Source organism: Enhydra lutris, unplaced genomic scaffold, assembly GCF_002288905.1.
Source record: "Enhydra lutris kenyoni isolate GAN:26980312 unplaced genomic scaffold, ASM228890v2 scaffoldscaffold120, whole genome shotgun sequence".
Taxonomy (NCBI): domain Eukaryota; kingdom Metazoa; phylum Chordata; class Mammalia; order Carnivora; family Mustelidae; genus Enhydra; species Enhydra lutris.
Genome location: NW_019154204.1, coordinates 336,088 through 355,575, shown reverse-complemented (window position 1 = coordinate 355,575; position 19,488 = coordinate 336,088). Strand labels below are relative to the sequence as shown.

Genomic DNA, 19,488 nt, shown 5'->3' with positions numbered 1-19,488 from the left:
TCCAGTCATCTGCCAATGGACACTTAGGTTGTTTCCATGTCTTGGCTATTGTATACAGTGCTAGTCTGCACATGGAGGAGCAAATATCTTCTAGAGTTATTATTCCATTTTCTTTGGACAAATCCCCAGAAGTGAAATTACTACAACATATAGTAGGGATATTTTTAATTTTTTCAAGATCCTATATAGTTTTCCATAGTGGTTATACCAGTTTACAAGCTCACCAACAATAAACAAGGGTCGCTTTTCTTCACACCCATACTAATATTTGTTATCCTTTGTCTTTTTTGTAATGATTATTTCAACAATAATGAGATCTCTTATTGGGGTTTTGATTTGTGTGTCTCTATACTGAGGTTGAGCTTCTTTTCTTGTACCTGTTGGCCTTTTGTATATCTTTGTTGGAAAACATTTTATTCAGGTCCTTTTCTCACCTTTTAGTTAAGTGCATGTGCAGGTGTGTGTGTGTGTGTGTGTGTGTGTGTTGGGTTGTATGAGTTCTTTATATATTCTGGACATTTACCCCTTATCAGATATAAGATTTGCAAATATTTTCTCCCATTCCATAGGTTGCCTTTTCCTTTTGTGATTTATTTTACTGTGCAAAAGCATTTTAGTTTGGTGTGTGCTCACTTATTTATTTTTTGTTATGTCTCTTGTGCTTTATGTGTCATATTTTAAAAAAAAAACTATGTCAAGGAATTTTTTTCTATTTTTTTTCCTTTTAGGTGTTTTATGGTTTCAGATCTTACATTGAATTTTTTAATCCAATTTGAGTTAACTTTCGTCAGTGATAAAAGACAGGAGTCTATAGTTTCATACTATTACCTGAAAATATCCAATCTTCCCAGCATGATTTATTGAAGAAACTGTTACTTGTGTGTTAGTTTTTGGGCTCCCTCATCAAATATTAGTACTATATATGCATGGGTTTATTTTCTGGGTTCTCTATTCCATTCCATTGATGTAGTTACCTGTTTTTGCATTAATATCATACTGTTTTGATTAATGTGGCTTTATAGTATAGCTTCAAATCAGGAAGTATAATGTCTCTTGCTCTATTCTTCTTCAAAATTGTTTTGGCAAGTCAGAGTCATTCGTGTTTCCAAATAAATTTTAAAATTGATTTTTCTGGGGCGCCTGGGTGGCTCAGTGGGTTAAGCCGCTGCCTTTGGCTCAGGTCATGATCTCAGGGTCTTGGGATCAAGTCCCGAGTCTGGCTTTCTGCTCAGCAGGGAGCCTGCTTCTCACCGGCCCACCCCCCGCCTGCCTCTCTGCCTACTTGTGATCTCTGCCTGTCAAATAAATAAATAAATAAAATAGATTTCTCTACTTCTGTAAAAATGCCATTGAATTCTTGCAGGACTGCATTGAATCTATACTTGGCTTTTTGGTAGTATTGACATTACAAGAATATTAGTTCTTCTAAATCACAAACACAAGGTACCTTTCCATTTATTTGTTTCTTACACCCTTATCAGTGTGTTATAATTTTTGGAGTAGAGATTTTTCACCTCCTTTGTTTTTTTCTTAAGTATTTTATTGTTTTGGTGATATTGTAAATAGAATCAGTCTTTTTCCAGATAATTCATCACTAGTATATAGAAATATTACTGGTTTCTGTTGGTTAACTTTGTACCCTGAAACTTTACTGAATTTATTCGTTTTTTGGTGGAGTTTTTGTGATTTTCTTTATATAAAGTTATGTCATCTGCAAAGAGGAACATTTTACTTCTTCCTTTACAATTCTGATGGCTTTTGTTTCTTTTTCTTTCCTGATCAATCTAGCTAGAATTTTCAATACTTTGTCGAATAAGTGCAATGAGATAGTATCCTTTTTTCTTATTGTTGATCTTAGAGAAATAGCTCTCAACTCAGCCTTTCAAAATTGAGTATGGTGTTAGCTGTGGCCTTGTCATAGATAACCTTTATTATGTCAAGCCACATTCCCTGTATACCTAATTTGTCAAAAGTATTCATTATGTATATGCAATAAAGGGTTTACATCCAAAATATACAAAAAACTTATACAAGTCAGCACCAAAAAACAAAACAGCAAATCAAAACAACAAAACAACAGAATCTGATATCTATTCATCAATTGTCCATTCATGGGCAGAAAACATGAATAGGTATTTTTTTTTCCAATGAAGACATGCAAATGGCCAATAAACACATGAAAAGATGCTCAACACCCCTAATCATCAAGGAAATGCAAATCGTAATCACAATGAGATATGATGTCACACCTATCAGAATGAGTAAAATCAGAAACGTAAGAAATAACAAGTTTTGATGACGATGTGGAGAAAAAGGAACTGTCATAAACTACTGGTCAGAATGCAAATTGGTACAACCAAAAGCAATACCAAGTTTCCTCAAAAAATGAAAAATATAGCTTCCCTACAATCCAGTAATTCTACTACTGAGTATTTACCCAAAGAAAATAAAAACAGTAATTCAAAGAGATATGTGCACCCCTATTTTTATTGCAGCATTCTTTAGATTAGCCAAGATACAGAAGAAACCCAGTGTCAGTTGATAAATGAATGGATAAGGAAGATGTGATATATATACAATGGAATATTATGCAAACGTAAAAAAGGATGAGATAGCATCATTTGTGACAACACGGATGGACCTAGAGTGTACCATGCCAAGTGAGATAAGTCAGACTGAGAAAGACAACTACCATATGATTTCACTCACATCATCCAATATGTGGAATCTAAAGAAGAAAAAGGAATAAATAAATAAAAACATGGAATCAGATCTATAAGTTGCTAGAAGGGAGGAATGCAAGGGGATGGGCAAAATGGGTGAAAGGGAGTGGAAGACACAGGCTTTCCATTATGGAATGAATAAGTCATGGACATAAAAGACACAGCATAGGGAATATGGTCAATGATATTGTAGTAGTGATGTATGGGGACAGATCGTGGTTATACTTGTGATGAGCACAGCATAATATATCAACTTGTCGACTGACTATGTTGTACATTTGAAACTAATGTAACACTGTCAACTATACTCAAAATTTTTAAAAAAGAGGTTTTCATCATTAACAGATATTGAATTTTGTCAAATACTTATTCCACTGGTAATGAAATGATCATATAAGTTTTTCTTTCATTGCATTATATATGTTGTATCACATTGATTGATTTGCATATATTAAACCACCATTGGATCCCAGGGATAAACTCAGCTTGATTATGGGACATGATCCTTTTAATGTGCTGCTGAATTCAATGTGCTAGCATTTTGCTGAGAATTTTCGCATCTATATTCAACAGGGTATTGGTCTGTCATTCTCTTTTCTAGTGGTGTCCTTATCTGGAGTTTGTATTATGGTAATGCTGCCTTGGATAAATGAGTTTGGGAGTGCTCCTTCCTCTGATATTTTGGGAAAAGTTTGAGGTTTTTTGTCATTTATTTTATAAATGTTTGGTAAAACTTATCAGTGAAGACATCTAGCCCTAGGCTTTTCTTTTTTGGGAGATTTTTTATTACTGATTCACTCTCTGTAATAGTAATTAATTAATCTATTCAGGTTTTCTATGTCTTCCTGATTCAGTTTTGGCAGTTTGCATATTTCTAGATTTTTTTGCCATTTTATCTAGCTGTCCAGTTTGCTGGCATAAGTGACTCATAGTGCCAACAGTTAGTTTTAAATAATAACTTACCACAATCTCATGTTCTAAAAGTTTGCTAGAACAGGCCAGGATTGAAGAAATTAACATGAAAATGTCCAAAAAGGGATAGAGATAAAAGAAAAGTCAGTAAAAGCTTAGAGAAAATATTAATGAAGAAAGGGCAATTTTCTGAGATCAAAAATCACTTTTCTCTACCTCTTCTAGGTGGTATTCTAATTGATGGGTTGCTCCTTGTAGTTCCAGGTGGGCGCTGGATAGAAATGCCAATGGCACCATCCCAGATGGCTTCCTCTTGGGCTTCTCAGATAACCCCAGGCTAGAAATGACCCTATTTGTAGCTGTGTCTGTCTTTTACACAGTAACCCTCATGGGCAACACCACCATCATTACTCCTGTCTCACCTAGACCCTCACCTGCACACCCCCATGTACTTCTTCCTCACCCACCTCTCCATCCTGGACCTCTGCTTTACCACGAGCTGCATCCCCCAGATGCTGGTCAATTTCTGGGGCTCGGACAAGACCACCTGGGATGTGCAGTCCAGCTTTACATCTTCCTGGGACTTGGAGCTGCAGAGTGTGTCCTGCTGCTGGTCATGGCCTTTGATCGCTATGTGGCAGTATGTCAACCCCTGCACTATGTAGTAATCATGTGCCCAAGCCTGTGTCACAAGCTGGCATTCCTGGTCTGGGCAAGTGGAATTTTTGCACCTTGGTACAGTCTCCCACCACCATGAAAATCCCCTTTTGCCACCACCACCAGGTTGATGACTTTGTCTGTGAGGTCCCTGCACTGATCCGTCTGGCCTGCAGAGACACACATGTCAATGAGCTCCAGATTTCAGTGATTGGTGCCATCTTCTTGATGGGGCCTCTTCTGCTCATCCTTGTCTCCTATGGCCACATCGCCCAGGCGGTGCTGACCATCCAGTCCCAGCAGGGCAGAACCAAGGCCTCCCGCACCTGCTCTTCCCACCTGGCCGTTGTCTTTTTCTTCTACTGCAGTGTCACTGCTGTCTACATCTGACCCCGGAGTCACTTTTCCCAGAAGGGAGACAAGTTCCTAACTCTTTTCTACACTGTGGTGACTCCCACTCTCAACCCCCTCATCTACACTTTGAAGAACAAGGACATAAAGGGAGCTTTCAAGAGGCTCTTATGGAAAGATAGAATGGCCAGTGAAGAGTGAGAAAAGGGCTCAGACTCAAAGGGAGATCAGCTTCCTTTGCTCAAATGTGTGATTCTCATGCATGAGAACTCTGAACTATCACCTCTAGTGGAGGGGACATCAGCCTGCTTTGTACAGTGGACTAATGAAATGTACATTTGATGCACCTGACACTGTTATCTTTTTTTAAAAATACTTATTTATTTATTTATTTATTTGACAGAGAGAGAGAGAGATCACAAGTAGGCAGAGAGGGAGGGAAAAGCAGGCTCCCTACTGAGTGGAAAGCCCAATGTGGGGCTGGATCCCAGGACCCTGAGATCATGACCTGAGCTGAAGGCAGAGGCTTAACCAACTGAGCCACCCAGGTGCCCCCTGACTCTGTTATCTTTAAACAGAGATGCTGGAGTAACACTGGGACTTGTCAGGAAGTAGACACCACTCTCATTATAAAAACAAAAAGAGAGCATTTATTATGAGGAATTATTAACTAGATATTGAAGGAAGGAAAAAGCAAAAAGAAGCACCCCCTACCACTAGGGGAACACAAAAAAAGAATAAAATTTTTTCAAACTTATGACCCAGAGAAGAGGCCCCTGGGAGCATAAGTTTTCAGACTTCCTACTTCTGAGACAGAAGCATTGCTGGCTGGGGCTGATGTCATTGAGGAAACACTGGTTTTTTCATTCAACTTCATTCATTGAATGCCCCTAGAGATGAAACGAACAGGAAAGAAACCAAACAAAAAGCAAAGAGGGAAGAACGCGTCTCCTTCCCAACACCAGCCTGCTTGCAGCCCACCTGCTTATATGAAGTCTCATAAGAAATGAGCAAGAAATGGCATGCACACTCCCAGCATCACCCTCACCATGAAGCTGGGTGATACAAGTGTGGGTTCAGAGCTGTAAACCACTGGCTTCATGTCTCATAACTCTTGACATCATGAAAGCAATCCAGAATACAAATCTAATCAAGAGGAAGGTACAGCCCTGGTTATCTTACAGATTACGCTTAGTATAATTCCCACACATCACTTTCTGTTAAGCAAAAGCTCCATGTGTGAGCAGAATAAAGATAAGAAACTAATACAGGAGTTCTCATTCTTGAAATACCCTAAAGAAAATAATAATCTCAAAACTGTTACAATCTTATGGCTATAAAGACATTCTTACTGTGCCTGCTACGCTGGATTTATTTTAAATGAAGCATTGTATTTTGAGGTAATTGTAGATGCATATGCAACTGTAAGAATTAATAGGTATCCCATAGACCCATTACCCAGTGTCCACCAGTGGTAACATCTTGCAAAACTGTACTACAATGTAACAAGCATATTGACATTGATAAACAGAAAATACAGAGTATTTCCCCCCACACAAGCATCCTTCTCACTGTCTTTGAAAGCCACACCTGCTTCTCTCCCACCCCAATCACACCTGTTTAAATCCTGGCATTAACCCATCTATGCTGTGTTTCTACATTTTGGCCAATTTGAGAATTTTATACAAATATAACTACATAAAAAGTAGACTTTCGAGACTGGCATTTTTCATTCAGCAGAATTCTCTGGAAATGTATCGGTTGTTGTGTGTATCAATAGCTTTTTTTTTTTTTCGCTTGTTTTTGCTTTTAATTGCCAAAGAGTATTTGAGGGTATCGATGCTTCAGTTCATCTAATTCACCCACTGAAAGATTCTGTGCTGCCTCCAGGTTGGGGCTATCAGAATAAAGCTGCTATGAACATTTTTGAACAGGATTTGTGTGATCATTAGAATTGTGTTTCTCTGGGACAAATGCCAAAGAGTACAATTGCTGAATCATATAGTAAGCACCTGTCTAATGTTGTAAGAAACTGCCATAAGCTTCCCAGGGGCAGCTGTAAAACTTACTTTTCCCACAAAAAACATGGGAGCAATCCAGTTTCTCTGCATCCTTGGAAGCATTTGGTGTTGTTGTTTTTTGTTTTTTGTTTTAATTTTACCCATTCTGATAGATGCCTAAGAATATCTCACTGATTTTAATTTTAATTTCTCTAATGTCTATCAATGATGAACGTTCTTCATCTTTCATCAGTGAATCGTCCTCAATAAATCTTATCTTTTGCCTGTTTTCTAATTGTTTTCTGTTGTTAAATTTGTGATTTCCTTGTATATTCTACAGGGAAGTTTCTTGTCAGACATATGGTTTGGAAATACCTGATCCTTATCTGTAGCTTGTTGTTGCTGTTGTTGTTGTTGTTTTTCCCATCATTTTAACAAAGTCTTTCACACAGCAAACATTTAAATTTTTTTAAGATTTCATTTATTTATTTGAGAGAGAGAGCATAGGGACAGAGTGAGAGGCAGAAGCAAGCTGAGCAAAGAGCTTGATGAGGGACTTGATCCCAGGAACCTGAGATCATGACCTGAGCCAAAGGCAGATGCTTAGCACATTGAGCCACCCAGCCACCACTAAAATTTGTTTAAAGATTTATTTATTTATCCTAGAGAGAGGGTTAGTGGACACAAGGGCAGAGAGAGAGAATCCTCAAGCAGACTCTGCACTGAGTGAGCCCAACTTGGGGTTTGATCTAATTTGAACCAATGAGATCATAACCTGAGCTGAAATGAAGAGTGGGACACCCAACTGACTGAGCCACCCAGGAGCCCCCAAACATTTTAAATATTAATGAAATCCAGTTTACCAAGTTTTCCTTTTATGGATCATGCATTTAGTGTCATATCTAAAATCTCTCCATGCTGTAGGTCCAAGCTATAGAAACTTTCTCCTATGTTGTTTCTTAAATTTTTGTGCTTTTTCATTTTATTTTTAGGTAATCTCTACATCCAGCATGGGGCTTGAATGTACAACCCCAGAACAAGAGTTCATTTTCCACTGACCAAGCCAGCTGTGCATCCCATTTTTGTTGATTTCTACATGAAATGTAAGGTTGGGCAGAGGTTTATTTTCTTATTCAGCATGTGAATATCCAATTAGTCCAGCATCATATGTTGAAAAGAACTTCATGAGCTCCAAGACTGGGGGAGAGGAATGAATAAAAAACAAGGAAACTGAAGCCAGGGACCTCACCACAGTGTCATTCCTTGCGTCCGGAGGCCCCCAGCTGGCCTCTTCTCTCTTCTTTCAGATGCTTCCCGATACTTGTTTTATATGCAATATGCAAGGTTTCGGTTGGAAAATTCGATCCATCTTCAGAGAAGACATTCCACCGGACTGTTTTTACTTAAATGTTGATATAAATAAAGAAGTCAACAAAAGCATAATCTGCTAATGCAGTCCTCTCTATCCTGCAATAAAAGAGAACCATGTACTTGTCTGAGTACAGCTCAGCCGACCTATCCCTGCTTCCCAGGCAAATGCATGTATCTCTGGACCTGCTCCAGTGTGGGATACACAGCATCAGTATCACCTGGAGCATGATATAAATGCAGAATCCCAGGTTCTAAGCCAAACCCACTAAGCCTGAATCTGTGTTTTATCCTGTTCCTAGATGATATACATGAGCAGAACAGCTTGGGAAGAACAGCTCCATGTATAATCACTCAGAAAGAGATTTCCCCTTATTAGAATTTGTCATGCAGACACTTGGCATGGCCTCAGGACCTACTGAATCATTCTCCATGCTTTGTCAGCTTCAGTCCTGGGAACTGCTCATTCATTTCAAGAGGCTTGAGGAGTACCAAACTACTTCAGTAATGGAATACATACATTTCTATTAGCCTATAATCTTCATTAGCAGAATTATTCGGTGCCCTTCCTTTTGCATTCTTCATCCCACTTTTTCCTCTGCCCACTTTCTTTTTCTTTCTTTCTTCTTAAACAGCTCATCAATTTCTTTTCTAACTTTTCTGCTTCTGCCATTCCACGCTCAGGGTACACAACTCTGTTTTATGTTCAACCTTAGATCTCATCTAAGTGAAGTCTTCCTTGAGGAAATGGAATAAAGCTTTCAAATTTTACTTGATTCCTCGAACCCCAGTTATTCACTTTATATGTTTGATGCTGAAATTTCATTATCACTTATTTGATCTTTGAATGCATTTGCCTGGACCTATGACCATTTGGCTATTGATAAGTAATTTAGACCCTTTTATTGGTGCCAAAAGGCATGGATTTTCTGCACTAACTCTGCATTAGAGCATTTAGACCATACTAGTTTGCTAGGGCTGCCATAACAAATACCACCATCAGCTTAATGGGCAGCTTAAATGACAGAAAGTTATGTTGCCACAGTTTTAGAGGCTGCAAAGTCCAAAATAAACATGTCAGCAGGGTAGATTTCTCCTCAGGTCTCTCTCCTTGGCCTGTGGATAACTGTCTTCTCCTTGTGTGTGCATATGGTTTTCCCTCTTCGCATGTATGTGTCCTAACTACTCTTCTTATAAGGACCCAATCAGACTGAATTATAACCTAGCCTAATGAGTGTGCTTTAACTTAATATCCTTTTTGAAGTCTCTATCTTTAAATACAATCACCTTTTTGAGGTACTGGGGTTTGGGGTTTCAACATAGGAATTTAGGGTTGGGGGGATAAAATTCAGTCCACAACACAGAGCCATAGAAAACACAGCACAGTTCAAGTATATATTCTGAACAGACAGCTACTGATGGATATACCAGGGAAGATAATAGCTCCTCAAAGGTTAGAATGCACATGTCCATTAAGAGAGTTCTAAGCAGGAATAAGTAAAGACACAGGACTGAAAACAGGCATAGTTGTCCAATCACACTCAAGCTACAAATATCTATCTACCCCGGGTCAGGCACAGAGATCCTACCCCCATGCACAGCTGGTCACCCACTGTCACACAGTACTCCATTATTACGGAGATGAAGAATGTGATGAGAACCTGCAGTCTTATCCCAATAATAGGATAGTCCTCATTTCTCAGACACACTTAGAGCTGAAAGAGACTTAATGGTACCTCTTGCATGACAGGCATTATTCTAAGTGCTTTACAGATATTAACTCATTTCTTCCTCACACGCCAGTTGTGTGTGAAGCAGATGTGATGATCTTTGTCATGTTACAGATGAGGACTCAGACACAGAGATAAAGGGGATCCCATGGTCACGCAGTCAATGAATAGTGAGGGGGTACTGGCCCGTGTGGTCAGTCCAGAGATCATGATCTTGACCAGGATGGGCCATGGCAATGACAATGTTGAGGGTGTGGTATGCAGCTGTGTGTGATGTGTGGCTCTCTCTGTGTGGTACAGTCCACATCTATAACAACAGGGAAAGTGGGGTAGCTCCTAGAGGTTGGAATCAGACATTCCTCTGGCTGGAGGTGAGATGGGAAGGAGAGAGGGGAGAGGGGAGTGCCCTCAACCCACTGACTTCTAAGCCCTGCAACTCTTAGTGGGAAACATGACACAAACATGCATTGTGGCGATGTGATTGGCAAAGGTGCCAACAGGGTCTGATCAGATCCTGGGAGTTCAAAGCTCTCCAGACCTCTCTAGTACCACCACAAAATACTTTGGAGGAAGCACAAGCAAAGTATTTACTGCTGAAGGGATGCCTGGATGGCTCAGTTGGTTAAGCTCTGCCTTTGGACTCAGGTCATGATCTCAGGTCCTGAGATCCAGCCCCAGGTAGGGGTGTGGGCGGGGGCGGCTCAGCAGGGAGTCTGCTTCTCCTTCTTCCTCTGCTCCTCCACCGCACTCATGCACACTCTCTCTTTCTTTCAAGTAAATAAATAAAATCTTTAAAAATATATCTCCTGGTGAAAATAGAAGAAAATTACAGAAAACTAAGCCACAAAGATAAATTAAGTCATGCAGATAGAAAATGATGACAGGCATAGAAGACTATGACTGTCCTTTCACACAAAATTATTATCACTAACGAAAACACACCAAAACAGATGCATCTGGAAATTATTAAAACATAGCATGTTCTTGAAATAAGAGAGAATTGAATCTGTAGATTAAAAGGCCAGAAAGAAATAGAACATGCAGTATTGAAAGAGAAGTGCCTAATGAAGTTACTTAGCTTCAAAGATAAAAAAGTAGAATCTAGGGGCACCTGGGTGGCTCAGTAGGTTAAAGCCTCTGCCTTCGGTCATGATCCCAACGTCCTGGAATCAAACCCCGCTTCCGGGCTCTCTGCTCAGCAGGGAGCCTGCTTCCCCCTCTCTCTCTGCCTTCCTCTCTGGCTACTTGCGATCTCTGTCAAATAAATAAATAAAATATTTTTTAAAAGAAGTAGAATCTAAATGTATCCAATCAGAAAAACAATTCAACTACAGAGGAGAAGAGTCAGAACAGGTTTCAATATCAGCATAAAATGGTGCAGTCTCTACCGAGATTTAGTTTTAATGAGCTGTCAAACCATACTGTTGCTGTATAACCTGTTTCCAGACAAAAACAACCATGAAGATCCGAGAAACAAATTGAGAGTTTTAGAAGGGAGGGGGCTGGAGGAGATGGGTGAGCCTGGGGGTGGGTATTAAGGAGGGCACGTATTGCATGGAGCACTGGGTGTGGTACATAAACAATGAATTTTGGAACACTAAAAAAATAAAATTAAATTAGAAAAAAACTAATGTGTTATTGTATGGTGACTAACATAATACACACATACAAAAAAAGAAATCTTCAATTTCTGTATCTTGATTTTGTAATTATTTAATAGTTTGTTGATAGGTGATGGATACACAGATACTTCGATGATAGGATAAAATAAATCTATAATGAGGTTAATATGCTTAGGAACCTAGTTTTTCTTTATATAAAATAAAGATAAAAAGCCAAGAAATTAAATAAAAATCCTTTAATCTTACTTTGGAACAAGAAATATCACTTTCAAGTACTGACTTGTTTATTTATAAAAATAACCCAGTAGTAACCCAGAACTTACAGTCCTGATTGTAACCTGTAAATACGTTTTACTCTAAAAGAAACCAAGAATTGTGAATCTTAAATCAGTTCCTATTAAACCATGGAGCATAACAGAAATATCACCACCACTCCAAGTAGCAAAAACCGATGTAGGAGAAGACATTAGAGTTCAAAGAGGATGACCAAGAAAGAATTCTTGAGATGACTTTGGTATAAAAAGGTGATTTTATTAAAGCACAAAGACAGGACCTGTGGGCAGAAAGAGCTGCACCAGGGTCATGAGGAATGGCTTTCAAGTTGGGAGGGGTTAGGGAGAGCATAAGTCTCTAAGGAATTTAGAAGCAAGGTTGTCAGGACCTTGAGGGGCTAGCTATTGTTGAGAAAATTCACTTATTACCATCTAATAAAACCTTAGTCATGAGACCTTTCAGATGTATAGTGGTGAGCCATATGCTTGGAGGATGATTGCTAACATGTATCTGGGGGTAGAGATTAAGGAAGTTTCCAAAATAATTTTCATATGTTAAAGTAAACTTTCAGGATCCTGGGGGGTCAGGCTAAGATTACCAGTTGCCCTTAACAAAGTATCAACATCGAAGCAGTTGGATACCTAGAGAAATATCACTCTACCTGTTTGAAGGACTTGTCAATGGGTTGTAGATAGTAAGGAAATTTAATAATAAATTAATCATTTTTATTAATAAATAAATATTTAATAAATATTTATTTAATAAATAAATTTATTAAATAAATTTAATAATTTTTCTTCTGCCTCTGTTTCCCACATTAAAAACTATATAATGTAACAAACCAAGAAGGAAGAATAAGATGTAGGAGGATGAGTAAAGAAGAGACAGCCTTGTTATTATTTGAAGGCATTATCTATATAGGAAAAATGAGTAAATCACTAGATGAACCCACTAGACAAACTACTAGAACATTAAGACATCTCAGTATAACTGTTTGACTAAAGATAAATAGTAAATATTTACATAGTAACTTACTATTTAAAGTTGTTTATATATATATATATATTTATTTATAAATATATATATGTATATGTGTATATATATGTATATATATGTATATATATGTATATGTGTATATATATATATATACACATATACATATACATATGTGTGTGTGTGTGTGTGTGTGTGTGTGTGTGTATAATCACTTTCACAATCCAACAGTGACACTACCCAGGTGATCCACCCAACTGACGCCAGGAATAGAAATGTGGTTATATGAGACAGATCTACAAAGGACCCTCTTTGACAGTTTGAACCCCTACAAATTGCACAAAAAACGAACAAAATTTCTGTGAATGTTCTATCAGCAGAAACACTGACAGCTTGGAAAAGTAAGGAGGCAGATACAGAATGAAATGAAGGAAGACTGTCAATGTAAGATTCCACTGGCAGAAAAAGGGCAAACTGAGCTATATATCTGGAAATACATATTATTCTTCAAGAAAAAGAAAGAATAATCCCAGAGGTGGTCTGAGTTTAACAAGGCTGTCACTGACATCAGGACCCAGGGGGTAGAGTCTCAGAAGTGGGGTTGTCTTTTCCTCGGTCCCAGGGCATAGACAAGGAGGGCAGAGGACAGCCAAAGAGGATTATTCTCAAGCCTTCAAATCTAATGAAATCTGCCATCAAGTTGCATACTTGCTTGGAACCAATGCCCCTGTTTCCCTTCTGATTTCTCTCCCTTGGAATGAGAGGGTCTATCCTATGCCTGCCCCACCATCGTATTTGGAAAGCACATGGCAAGATGTCTGGCTTCATGGGTTCACAGCTGGAAAGGATGAATCATCCCTCAAGTCTCACCTATATCTGATTTAGATGCTGTTCAGATGAAATTGGGTGCTGAAGTGAGTTAAGACTTCAGGGGATTTGGGGAGACAGTGAATAATTTTACATGAATTTGGGGAGAGATAACATTTATGAGTTGAACTGTGTTTCCCAGAATTCATATACTGAATTCCCAATCCCTACAATCTCAGAATATGACCTTATTTGGAAAAACAACATTGCAGTTGTAGTTAATTAAGATGAGGACATACTAGTGTACAGTGGACCTCCTCCTTTCCTACAGGTATTTCTTCAAAGTTTGGTTACTGGGAAATCTTCAGTCGAATGCCTTGATTCTGGGACTGAATGGTACCATTGTAACCCAACTGTACATTTTGCTGTTACGGATTGTATGTATTTGCTGGGGCTGCCACAAACAGCATAATCTAAACAATAGACATGTATCATCCCCAAATTCTGGAGGGTAGGAATCTGACCGTGGTATGCCAGCAGATTTGGGTCCTCTCAGGGTTATAGGAAAGAATCTGTTCCATGTCTCTCTCCTAGCTTCGAGTGGTCTGTGGGAAATCCCCAGCATTACATGGCTGGTACATCTCTGTCATCATTCATCCTCACCTGGTGTTTTCCCTGCATGCATGTCTGTGTCCAAATTCCACTCTCCCCATCTCATGTTAGATATAAATTAGGACTCACAACACTCCCCGTGTTCCCATCTTAACTAATGACATCTGCAACAGCTTTATTTCCAAGTAAAGTCACACTCTGAGGTACCAGGGGTGAGGATTTTAACCTCTGAATTGAAAAGTCCTGGGGGGGGGGCAGGGGACACACTACACCCCATAAGAAAAGGAAACAAATACAAGGGAAGCCTAATGAACTGGCGTCTACAGCTAGATACAGAGGCTCAGTCCCAGTGGACCTTCTGAAAGACTTGTAGAATGTATCTCAGAAAAGGGGTGAAGGGGGGCCTGGGTGACTCAGTCATTAAGCATCTGCCTTCAGCTCAAGTCAGGATTCCAGGGTCCTGGGATCAAGCCTCACATTGGGCTCCCTGCTCAGTGGGGAGCCTCTTTCTCCCTCTCCCTCTGCCCCTGCTTGTGTTCCTTCTCTCGTTATCTCTCTCTCTGTCAAATAAATAAATATTTTTTAAAAAGAAAAAGAAAATGGGTGGAAATCTTCATGGGGCCCCCACCAGTGTTGGTTAAAGGCAGCTCCACAAGCATTCACTTTGTTGTATTGACAGATTGAGCAGAAGGGAGTGGTTCTGCATGTGCCCTAAGCAGTGTCACAGAAACACTATGAAGAATCACAGGTGGCCCACTGATGTGCCATGCTGTCAGATTATATCTCCTGCAGTTTGTGGCATGTGTGGGCATAATGATGGCTGGAGGGAAATGTGGACCAGAGCCTAGCAGAAAAAGTCTTAAGCTGGTGCTAAAATGTTAACTTTACAATACTCAAAAATTTTACTTTTTAGTGTAGTTTAATTTACTAAGTTTTCCTTTATACTGTGTGCATTTTAAGTCTATTCCAAGAAATTCATTCAACTTATATCTTAGATATTTTGCTCTATCTTCTTCTAAATGGTTTATGTCTTTATCCCCCCCACCCATGGAAACAATATGCTTTTATGTAATTCCATTCTGTTAATTTAATGATCAAAGTCAATATTCTTACATGACATGCAATGAAATTTGTTGGCTTTTTTAATCCAGGTTTATATATGGTATATAATGTAATCTTTTGAAACAAGTATGCATTGTGAAATAACCACCAACAACAAGATATTTAACATAGCCATCATTTCACATAGTCGCCCTTTTACTCTGTGCGTTTGTGTGTGTGTGTGTGTGTGATGAGAACACTTAATATCTACCTTCTTAACAAATTTCAAGAGTGCAATACAGCATAATTAACTATAGTCAGACTACTCTACATTTAGATCTACTTTTAGAGGAATCCATCAAAATGGCAGCAACCTCTTTGACATCACCCACAGCAACATCTATATTAGATGTGTCGCTGAATGCAAGAGAAGGAAAAGCAAAAATGAACTATTGGGACTTCATCAAAATAAAAAGCTTCTACACAGTGAAGGAAACAACCAACAGAACTCAAAGACAACATACAAAGTTATTTTCAAATCACATATCTGATAAAGGGTTACTATCTAAAATCTGTAAAGAAGTTATTAAACTTAACCCCCCCCAAATAATCCAGTTAAGAAATGGGCAGAAGACATTTCTCCAAAGAAGACATACAAATGTCTAACAAACATAAAAAGATGCTCAACCTCACTCGTCAGGAAAATACAGATCAAAACCACAAAGAGATACCACCTCACACCAGTCAGAAAGGCTAAGATTAACAACTCAGGAAACAACAAGTGTTGGTGAGGATGTGGAGAAAGGGGAACACTCTTACACTGTTGGTGGGAATGCAAGCTGGTGCATCCACTCTGGAAAACAGTACGGAGGTTCCCCAGGACATTAAAAATAGAGCTACCCCAGGACCCAGCAATTGCCCTACTGGGTATTCACCCAAAGGATACAAATATTGTGATCCAAAGGGACACTTGCACCCCAATGTTTGTAGTAGCAATGTCCACAATAGCCAAACTGTGGAAAAAGCCCAGATGTCCATGGACAAAGGAATGGATAAAGATATAGTATATATATAATGGAATATGACTCAGCCTTCAGAAAGGATGAAATCTTGCAATTCATAATGATGTGGATGAAGCTAGAGTCAAACAAGTCAGTCAGAGAAAGACAAATAACATGTGATTTTACTCATGTGGAATTTAAGAAAAGAAACAGGTGAACATAGGTAGGAGAAAGAGAGAGGCAAACCATGAAACAGACTCTTAACTATGGAGAACACACTGAAGGTTGATGGAGGGAGAGGAGTGGGGGGGTGATGGGCTAAATGGGTGATGGGTATCAGGGAAGGCACTTGTGATGAGCACTGGATGTTATATGTAAGCAATGAATCACTAAATTCTACCCATGAAACTAATATTACACTATATTTTAACTAACAGGAATTTAAATAAAAATGTGAAATAAATAATAAAATAAATAAAATCAATATTATTGAAAAAAAATAAACTGTGTCTTTACTACATAGGGAAATTATTTGTATGATATGAGTAGCAGTGTTCCCATGTTTATGGCTATTTGTCCCAACCAGGTTCCTTGACTAATCCTTCCTTTCTTCATCATTTTCAATGTCACAGATGACATTTCCATGCATTCCAGTGGCAGCACCTGAACTGCCTCTACTGCATGGACCAATTATAACACCTTAATATCTAGTACAGAAAATCCTCTTATGTTGTCAAAATTCCCCTCAATACTCTCTCCATCTATTTTTCATATACATTTTCAAAATCATCTGGCTCAAATCTATTAAAATCCCTGTTAGTATGTTAATAGCAATTGCACTAAATTTTTGTTAGTTGGTGGAAAGTGGGGGGCAAGGGGAGAGAACTTGCATTGTTGTGTTACTGAAACTTTGGAACCTTGTCATCCATAAATAGTTCTCCATTTACTTAATTCTTCTTTGTATAATTTTTATACAGTTTTTGATAGATTTACTTCAGGTACCTGATAGTTGTTTTTTTTTTTTTTTAAGATTTATTTATTTATTTGACAGACAGAGATCACAAGTAAACAGAGAGGCAGAGAGAGAGAGAGGAGGAAGCAGGCTCCCCGCTGAGCAGAAAGCCTGATGCCCAGCTCAATCCCAGGACCCTGGGATCATGACCTGAGCTGAAGGCAGAGGCTTCAACCCACTGAGCCACGCAGGCATCCCAACCCCCCAATATTTTTTATTAGATGGTCAGACCACTATTTAATTTCTGTTCCTTATATAGTTACTATTTTTCTTTTGCAACTGATTAGCCAACTGTGGAGAGATGCTTTCCAACTGTGTAAGTATCCTGCTTTTCACTTACATCTCTCTTTAGAGTTTCGCATCCATTTGCTTCATACCTTGTCCAATCTTGACTATGATAGTTGAGAAAAATGATTTGTTTTACAATTACATGCTGTTGATGTTTGTATATCAATCTTCTATCCAGAAACTTTACTCATTTTTTAGTTTTACTGGTATAGAAAGCCTAATGGATTTTTCCAAATTAATAGTCACACTGTGGCATCTTTATTTATTCAGATATTCCTCTGGTGATTGACAGGTAAACTCTTAAATCAGTTGTAAGTTCGTGGTGCTGAGAAGTTTTTCTCTTTCCAGATTAAATGTGTTTTAATTACATTTTACTCAGCATGTCAAGGTGTATGTAGCAGGGAGACAGTACGCAATAATTCACTTCACCAACATGCGAAAAACAAAAATCTACATCAGAGTTACTCCCAAGTGCTAGTCCTAGACAAGAAAAAGGTTTGCAACAGAATATAAATCACATATTCCTTCCTTTATTGAGATAATCTTACCAAGAAAAAAAAAGCTTATCTAAAAAGCATATTTTGTAATGTGATTGATTTATATTCTTGCACAAGTTCCTTATATCAACAGTCCACAGGCCATGCTTGAGCAGCAGAAGTCTGGATGACTCATTTAACAGAGGAAGCAGTGTTTCTATCCTGAACAATCCCATGTGGTTCAAGAGTTGTCCCATATGTAGGGAAGAAATTAATCAATATGAAGTATGGCAGATGAACTGCTCCTCAGATCAGATAAATCCAAGATAAGCTCTTACAACTGAAGGTAAAAGGCATTTTTTAAATTTTATAAGAAAATTTTAATTATAAAAAGGAGGCTGTAATTTAAAAGACTGCAAGGACATAATATGCTTCATTAAATTTTGTAAAATGCTGTTTTTCTTTTTTTTTTATTTTATTTCTTTTCAGTGTAACAGAATTCATTGTTTTTGTACCACACCCAGTACTCCATGCAATCCATGCCCTCTCTAATACCCACCACCTGGCTCTCCCAACCTCCCACTCCCCGCCCCTTCAAAACCCTCAGGTTGTTTTTCAGAGTCCATAGTCTCTCATGGTTCACCTCCCCTTCCAATTTCCCTCAACTCCCTCACCTCTCCATCTCCCTATATCCTCCATGTTATTTGTTATGCTCCACAAATAAGTGAAACCATATGATAATTGACTCTCTCTGCTTGACTTATTTCACTCAGCATAATCTCTTCCAGTCCCATCCATGTTGCTACAAAAGTTGGGTATTCATCCTTTCTGATGGAGGCATAATACTCCATAGTGTATATGGACCACATCTTCCTTATCCATTTGTCCATTGAAGGGCATCTTGGTTCTTTCCACAGTTTGACGACCGTGGCCATTGCTGCTATAAACATTGGGGTACAGATGGCCCTTCTTTTCACTACATCTGTATCTTTGGGGTAAATACCCGGTAGTGCAATGGCAGGGTCATAGGGAAGCTCTATTTTTAATTTCCTGAGGAATCTCCACACTGTTCTCCAAAGTGGCTGCACCAACTTGCATTCCCACCAACAGTGTAAGAGGGTTCCCCTTTCTCCGCATCCTCTCCAACACACGTTGTTTCCTGTCTTGCTAATTTTGGCCATTCTAACTGGTGTAAGGTGATATCTCAATGTGGTTTTAATTTGAATCTCCCTGATGGCTAGTGATGATGAACATTTTTTCATGTGTCTGATAGCCATTTGTATGTCTTCATTGGAGAAGTGTCTGTTCATGTCTTCTGCCCATTTTTTGACATGATTATCTGTTTTGTGTGTGTTGAGTTTGAGGAGTTCTTTATAGATCCTGGATATCAGCCTTTTGTCTGTACTGTCATTTGCAAATATCTTCTCCCATTCTGTGGGTTGCCTCTTTGTTTTGTTGACTATTTCCTTTGCTGTGCAGAAGCAAAAGGCATTTTCTACATTATGCTTTCATTTATGAGTATAGGTTCCATCTATTCTAAAACCTTCTTTTGCATGATTTTTAACTTCCTATCCTATCAGAGCTGAAATTTTAACCAGCAGAGTTAGGGTTAAGATGATTTT

The 19,488-nt window shown here is 38.6% G+C and overlaps 1 pseudogene; it reads left to right on the top strand.

Annotated features, from left to right (window-relative positions):
* The first annotated feature begins 4,081 nt into the window (after positions 1 to 4,081).
* Positions 4,082 to 4,844, top strand: LOC111139820 (annotated as a pseudogene).
* The last annotated feature ends 14,644 nt before the right edge of the window (positions 4,845 to 19,488 follow it).